The following is an 8,161-nucleotide window of genomic DNA, read 5'->3' on the forward strand; positions in this document are numbered from 1 at the left end:
AAAACACTCCACAAAATAGGAATAGAAGGCAACTTTCTCAACCACTGAATGCCCACTATTATAACTTCTATTCAACATGGTATTGGGGATTCTAGCCAATGCACTAAAGCGAGAAAATAGAAGACATGACAATTGGAAAGGAAAAGTAAAACTATCTTTGTCTGCAGATAGACACAAAGGACCATATACTTTATGATTTCATTTATATGAAGTTCAACGACCTGCAAAATTAATCTGTAGTGACAGAAATCAGAACACTGGCTGCCAGATTTTGGGGGGTGGCTGCAATGACTGAAAAGGGACATAAGGAAACTTTCAGGGGTGATGCAAATGTTCTATATCTTGACAAGAGTGATTGACACACTGGTGCATATATTTGTTAAAATTCACCAAATTTACAGAGTTAAGATCTGTACATTTCACTGGGTGTAAGATATACTTCAATAATTCTTAAATGGAATATTTTAAACAAAATAAAAAGGCTACACATTCCATGTTAAAAAGAAGAGAATACATTATATGTATCAAAACATCACTATGTACCCTATAAATATGTACAATTATTACATGTCAATTAAAAAATTAAAATTAAAAAAAATGTTTTTAAGAAGAAGACGGCTGCTTGCTGTATATGATACAGCATTATTTACAATACAGGCTGAGCAACTCTAATCTAAAAATCCAGAATGCTCCAAAGTCTGAAACCTGTTGGACTTCAACATGACACTCAAAGGAAATGTTCATTGAAGCATTTGAGATTTTGGATTTGGGATGCTCAACTGCTAAGTATAATGCAAATATTCCAAAATCCAAAAAAATTCAAAATCCAAAAACACTTCTGGTCCCAAGCATTTTGGGTAAGGGATATTTGACCTGTATAACCACCAAGTAAAACAAAGCAAGATGTGGGAGCAGGATGAATGCTGAGAAGTTACTTCATGAGTACAATGTACGTTATTTAGGTGACAGATGTCCTAAAGCCCTGACTTGACCACAACACAATCTATGCATGTAAGAAAATTGAACTTGTACCCCATAAATCTATACAAATAAAAAAATAAAAACAAAATGCTTTAAAAAAAAATAATATAAAGCAAGATATTGAAGAATGTGTGGAGTATGCCATAAGCCTCTGTCTCTCTCTCTCTCTCTCTCACACACATACACACACACCATTATCTGTTAATAAACTATTTTTATAAGGATACAAAAGAAAACAGAAACGCTAGTTGCCTGGGAAGAGGAAAAGGGTAGCTGAGGGACAGGGTGAGAGTGAGACTGACTTCACAACACACACTTTGGTACCTTTTACAATCTATTCTCAGTTCAGATTACTATGTGCATGCACAGGAGGCAACTGTGAAAAGCACAGGCTCTGCAGTCTGACCACCTGAGTCCTGGCTCTCCTTACTGTGACCTTGGATACATTACCTGTCTGGGCCTTGGTGTTCTCATATGAATATTAACAGGGACATTAAGAGTCATTACATCATTAAGTTGTTATAAAGATTAAATGAAATCGTACATGTAGGGCTGGGCATGATGGCTCACTCCTGTAACCCTAGCACTTTGGGAGGCCGAGGCAGCAGGATCACTTGAGGCCAGGAGTTCAAGATCAGCCTGAGCAAGATCCTGTCTCTACAAAAAAAAAAAATAGAAAAATTAACCAGGCATGGTGGTTCGGGCCTATAGTCCCACTTACTTGGGAGATTGAGGCAAGAAGATTGCTTGAGCCTAAGAGCTTGAGGTTGTAGTAACATACTTTAAAAAATATGTGGGCCTCTTCCAGCTTTATTGGAAGACACACACACACAAATGCCTGGTACATAATCAGCTATCCTTATTATTCAAAAATTTAAAACAATAAAATAGTTTAAAAGTTAGTCTTTTAATCTTTTAACCAAAAAAGGAAAGGTTTAGAGTCAAACTACTTGGGGTACAAATCCTGACTCTATCACCTATTTGTTGTACACATCAATCTGTGAAACAGGGAAATAATACAGGCGTACCTCAATTTATTGTGCTTCGCTTTATTGTGCTCCACAGATACTAAGTTTTTCACAAATTGAAGGTCTGCGGCAACCCCGCATGGAGCAAGTCTATCGGTGCCATTTTTCCAATAGCGGTGCTCACTTCATGTCTCTGTGTCACATCTGGTAATTCTCACAGCCTTTCAAACTTTTTCATCGTTATTATATCTGTTATGGTAGTCTGTCATTAGTGATCTTTGAGGTCACTGTCGTAATTGTTTTGGAACCAGAAACCACACCCATACAAGACAACTTAATAGATAAATGCTGCGTTTGATCTGACTGCTTCACTGACCAGCCATTCCCCCATCTCTCTCCCTCTCCTCTGGCCTCCCTATCCTTGAGATACAACAGTATTGAAATTAGGCATTAATAAGCCCACAATGGCCTGTAAGTGTTCATGTGAAAGGAAGAGTTGCACGCCTCTCACTTTAAATCAAAAGCTAGAAATGATTAAGCTTAGTAAGGAAGGCATGTCAAAAACTGAGATGGGCTGAAAGCTAGGCCTCCTGCACCAAACAGCCAAGTTGTGAATGCAAAGGAAAAGTTCTTGAAGGAAATTAAAAATGCTACCCCAGTAAACACACCAATGATAAGAAAGCAGAACAGCCGTATTGCTGATATGAAGGAAAGAAGCCATCTCCACAACATAAAAGTGCAAGGTGAAGCAACAGTGCTGATGCAGAAGCTGCAGCAAATTACCCCGAAGACCTAGCTAAGATCACTGATGAAGGTGGCTACATTAAACAACGGATTTTCAGTGCAGGCAAACGGTCTTATATTGGAAGAAGATGCCATCCAGGACTTTCATAGCTAGAGAAGAGAAGTCAATGCCTGCCGTCAAAGGACAGGCCAACTCTCTTGTCAGAGGCTAAGGCAGCTGGTGACTTTAAGTTGAAGCCAATGTTCATTTACCATTCCAAAAATCTTAGAGCCCTTAAAGAACAAAGCCTAGATGACAGCACATCTGTTTATAGCATGTTTTACTGAATTTTTTTTGAGACGGGGTCTCACTCTGTCACCTCGGCTAGAGTGTAGTGGCATCATAATAGGCCACCACACCTGGCCTGTTTTACTATTTTAAGCTCCCTGTTGAGACCTACTGCTCAGAAAAAAAGATTCCTTTCAAAATATTACTGCTCACTTACAATGTACCTGGTCACCCAAGAGCTCTGATGGAGACACACAAGGAGATTAATGTTATTTTCATGCCTGCTAACACAACATCCATTCTGCAGCCCATGGATCAAGGAGTAACTTCAACTTTCAAGTCTTGTTATTTAGCAAATGTATATTGTAAAGATATAGCTGCCATAGATAGTGACTCCTATGGATCTGGGCAGTCAACTGAAAACCTTCTGGAAGGGATTCACCATTCTGGATGCCATTAAGAACACTCATGATTCATGGGAGGAGGTTAAAATATCAACATTAACAGGAGTTTGGAAGAAACTGATTTCAACCTTCATGGATGACTTTGAGGAATTCAAGAATTTAGTGGAGCCCGGGCACGGTGGCTCACGCCTGTAATCCGAGCACTCTGGGAGGCCGAGGCGGGTGGATCGCTCAAGGTCAGGAGTTCGAGACCAGCCTGAGCAAGAGTGAGACCCCATCTCTACCAAAAATAGAAAGAAATTATCTGGACAACTAAAAATATATATATATAGAAAAAATTAGCCGGGCATGGTGGCACATGCCTGTAGTCCCAGCTACTCGGGAGGCTGAGGCAGGAGGATCGCTTGAGCCCAGGAGTTTGAGGTTGCTGTGAGCTAAGCTGATGCCACGGCACTCTAGCCAGGGCAACAGAGCCAGACACTGTCTCAAAAAAAAAAAAAAAAAAAAGAATTTAGTGGAGGCCAGGCATGGTGGCTCATGCCTGTAATCCTAGGACTCTGGGAGGCCAAGGCTGGAGGATCACTTGAACTCAGGAATTCGAGACCAGCCTGAGCAAGAGTGAGACCCTGTCTCTACTAAAAATAGAAAAATTAGCCAGGCATTGTGGTGCACAGCTGTAGTCCCAGCTACTCGGGAGGCTGAGGCAAGAGGATCGTGCAGGAGTTCGGGGTTGCAGTGAGCTATGATGATGCCACTGCACTCTAGCCAGGGCAACATAGCAAAACTCTGTCTCAAAAAAAAAAAAATTTAGTCGAGGAAGTCGCTGCATGTGTGGTGAAAACAGTAAGAGAACTAGAATTACAAGTGGAGCCTATAGGTACGATTGAATTATTGCAATCTCAAGATAAAACTTGAATGGATGAGAAGTTGCCACTTATGGATAAGCAAAGAAAGTGATTTCTTGAGATGGAGTATATTCCTGGTGAAGATGCTGTGAACATTATTGAAATGACAACAAAGGATTCAGAAGATTCCACAAACTTAGTTGATAATGCAGTGGCAGGGTTCGAGAGGATTTTGAAAGCATTTCACTGTTTACCCACAACATCGCAAAAGTTACAGAGAAATCTTTCGTTAAAGGAAGAGTGAATCAATGTGACAAACTTCATTATTGTCTTATTTTAAGAAATTGCCACAGTCACACCAATATTCAGCAACCACCACCCTGATCAGTCAGCAGACATCAATATCAAGGCGAGACTATCCACCAACAAAAACATTATGACTCACTGAAGGCTCAGATGATCATAGGCATTTTTCAGCAATAAAGTTTTGGGGGGTTTTTTGTTTGTTTTTTAGAGACAGAGACTTGCTCTGTCACCCAGGCTGTAGTGCAGTGGCATGATCATAGCTTACTGCAGCCTCAAACACCTGGGTTCAAGCAATCCTCCCACCTCAGCCTCCCAAGTACCTAGGCCTACAAGCACGTGCCACCACATCCAGGTAATTTTTTTTTAATTTTTTGTAGAAATGGGGTCTTGCTATATTGCCCAGGCTGGTCTCAAACTCCTGGCCTTAAGCAATCCTCCTGCTTTGGCCTCCCAAAGTGTTGGGATTATAGGTGTGAGCCACTGTGCCCAGCATCAATGAAGTATTTTAATTAAGGTATATACATTATTTTTCTAGACATAATGCTACTGTACACTTAACAGACTACAGTATAGTGTAAACATAACTTTTATATGCCCTGGGAAACTAAAAACTTCATGTGACTCACTTTATTACGATATTTGTTTTATTGCAGTGGTCTGGAATCTAACCTGTAATATCTCCAAGGTATGCCTATAGTACCTATACCCCAGGGTTATTGTGAGGATTAAATGAAGTAGTTCATATAAAGCATTCAACACCATAGCACATAATAAATGCTCAATACATTCTGCTGTGTGTGTGTTTTAAATAAACAGCCATTCCTAAGGCTTTACACATTATCCCCATACAGATAGTTGTATACTTGCAGCCTGACCTCTCCTTTGGGCTTCAGATTCTTCTGCAAGATACCTTCTCCTTAACACTCCTTCGACTTTTCAAACTCCCACTACTTGCTTTCTACCTCCAAGCTATAATAACTCCCCCACCCCTGCCACCATCCCAATCCAGCTTCCCCATTTCAGTAAAGAGTGCCACTGTCCACCCATTTGTTCCATCGAGAAGCCTAGAAGTCACCCTGAGTCCTCTCATTCCCTCATACTCCTCTTCTAATCTATCAGCAAGTCCCAACAGCTCTACCTCCAAAATATCTCCCTAAGTCAGCCACCAAAGTCTAAACCACTGCAACAACTACACCCACCTCCCAAGTTTTCACCTCACCTCCCTCCTGTCCATATGCCAATGTCCATAAGATCATGGCACTCCCCAGCTCAATCTCCAGCCCAGGTTTCCCCTACAACTCAGACTCAAGGCCCAAGTCCTCACCTACACCTTCCAGGGACAGCATTACTGGAAGGCCAGCTCTCCAACCCAAGGTCCTATCTCCCCCTTACTCTGGCCCATCAGTCTTATCTTGATTCCTGGAGAATGCTGAGCCCTTTCCCACCCGCATGTACCGTCCTCTCAGCCTGCAAGACTCTGAGCCCCAACTCTTCTCATAGCTAGCTTCTTCTCACATTCCAGAGCTTCGCTGACATGAGAGTTAGAAAAGTCAAATGCGAAGAGAAACAAGAAAGAAAGGGACATAAAGAAGAGGTGAACAGCTAAGGGTGTCACTGATGGCAGGGAGAGGCCGTGGGGGAGGTGATGGGGGGAGGTGTGTGAAAGAATAACAGGCTGGGCCAGGCACGGTGGCGCATGTCTGTGGCCCCAGCTACTCGGGAGGCTGAGGCGGGAGGAGCCCTTGAGCCCAGGAGGTGGAGGCTGCAGTGAGCTGTGATCATGCCACTGCACTCTAGTCTGGGCAACAGAGTGAGACCCTGCCTCAGAAAATAAATACATCAATGAAAGAGTAACGGGTTGGAAAAGAGCATAGGAACAAGATGGGTGGGCACAGTGACAAAATGGGGGGGTGGTTTGCAGTAAGAGACAGGGACTAAGTGGCAGTGACAGCCTTGGAGGAGCTGGTGTGGCGACAGGGCAGGGCATCAGTAGCAAACTGGGAGCAGTCAGTAACAAATGAATGGACAACGCAGGCAGGTAGGCTGCAGGGACACAAAGTAGCAGGTGAGCGGGATCACAACGGGGCCCAGTAAGGTGCACGGAGGAAGGCGACAGGTGTGAAGGAAGAAACGGGATGGGATGGAGGAAGGAATGGGGCAGGGAGGGGCCAGGGAAGGTGACAGAATGTGGTAGATGACTGCTAACATCTGAAGCCATAACGGGGGGCCATGACAGGAAAGAGAAGTGGTGATGCAAAGAGGGGGAGGTGACAGAAAGAGGATTCAGTGATTGGACAATAGGAGTGATGACAGCGGTCACTGAGAGGGAAATGTGTCACACTGACAGGCAGGAGAAAAACAGTAGGGGGGACACTGACAGGTGGGGTCACTAACAGCAGGGCAGGGGACTAATGGGAAGGGTCCCTGACAGATCAGGGGTCGGGGGTAGCACGAAAGAGGGAACAGTGACAGGGGACAGGCACTGACACAGGAGCACTGAACACACAGAGAGGGGGAGCTTGACAGGCAGGGAGGGGGACATTTGGGAGGGGAACTCGCTGGCAGCGGGGGGTGCTGGCAAGCAGGGCACGACAGGCCTATGGGCAGAGGTGGGCAGTGACAGCTGGGACTGACAGAGAAGGCACTGGAAGGGTGCATCACGGGGGAAGGGGCGCTGACGTGGAGAGATACTGACTTAAGGGGGTACTGACAGACACGGGGCACTAACAAGGGGAAACTGACTGCTGAGTGGTCACTGATGGGGGAGCACTACCTGGCAGGGGCACTGAGGGGGACACTGACGGGCAGGCCCTGGGAGATGGAGGGGGCGCTGATAAGTGACAGGGCACTGACTGATGGGGGGATTGACGGGGGCAGTGACCAACAGGGGCACTGACTGACAGGAGGTACTGACCGACTGAGGGGGTCACTGGCTGATGAGGTCACTGACGGGGCACTGACTGATGGGGCACTGACTGATGGGACACTGACTAATTGGGTCACTGACTGACTGAGGGGGTCACTGACCGACTGTCCGACGGGGACACTGACTGAATGACAGGGGTGACTGACTGACTGATTGACGGGGCACTGACTGACTGGGGGTCACTGATTGACTGACCAACAGAGCACTGACTGACCAACTGACCGACGGGGGCACTGACTGACTGATGGGGTCACTGACTGACTGACAGGGTCACTGACTGACTGACAGGACACTGACTGATGGGGTCACTGACTGACTGATGGGGTCACTGACTGACTAATGGGGTCACTGACTGACGGGGCAATGACTGATTGACGGGGCACTGACTGATGGGGTCACTGACTGACAGGGCACTGACTGACGGGGTCACTGACTGACTGATGGGGTCACTGACTGACTAATGGGGTCACTGACTGACGGGGCAATGACTGACTGACGGGGCACTGACAGGGCACTGACTGACTGATGGGGTCACTGACTGACAGGGTCACTGACTGAGGGGGCACTGACTGACAGGGCACTGACTGACTGATGGGGCACTAACTGACAGGGTCACTGACTGATGGGGCACTAACTGACTGACAGGGCACTGACTGACAGGGCACTGACTGAGGGGGCACTGACTGACAGGGTCACTGACTGAGGGGGCACTAACTGAC

At 45.5% G+C, this 8,161-nt stretch overlaps 1 protein-coding gene across 5 annotated transcripts in view; it reads right to left on the minus strand.

The window, feature by feature from the left end:
- Positions 1–8,161, minus strand: part of PPP6R2 (protein phosphatase 6, regulatory subunit 2) — an 85,843-nt gene that overhangs the window by 77,135 nt on the left and 547 nt on the right. The window lies entirely within an intron of this gene.

Source organism: Propithecus coquereli, unplaced genomic scaffold, assembly GCF_000956105.1.
Source record: "Propithecus coquereli isolate 6110/MARCELLA unplaced genomic scaffold, Pcoq_1.0 Scaffold294, whole genome shotgun sequence".
NCBI classification, from domain to species: Eukaryota; Metazoa; Chordata; class Mammalia; order Primates; family Indriidae; genus Propithecus; species Propithecus coquereli.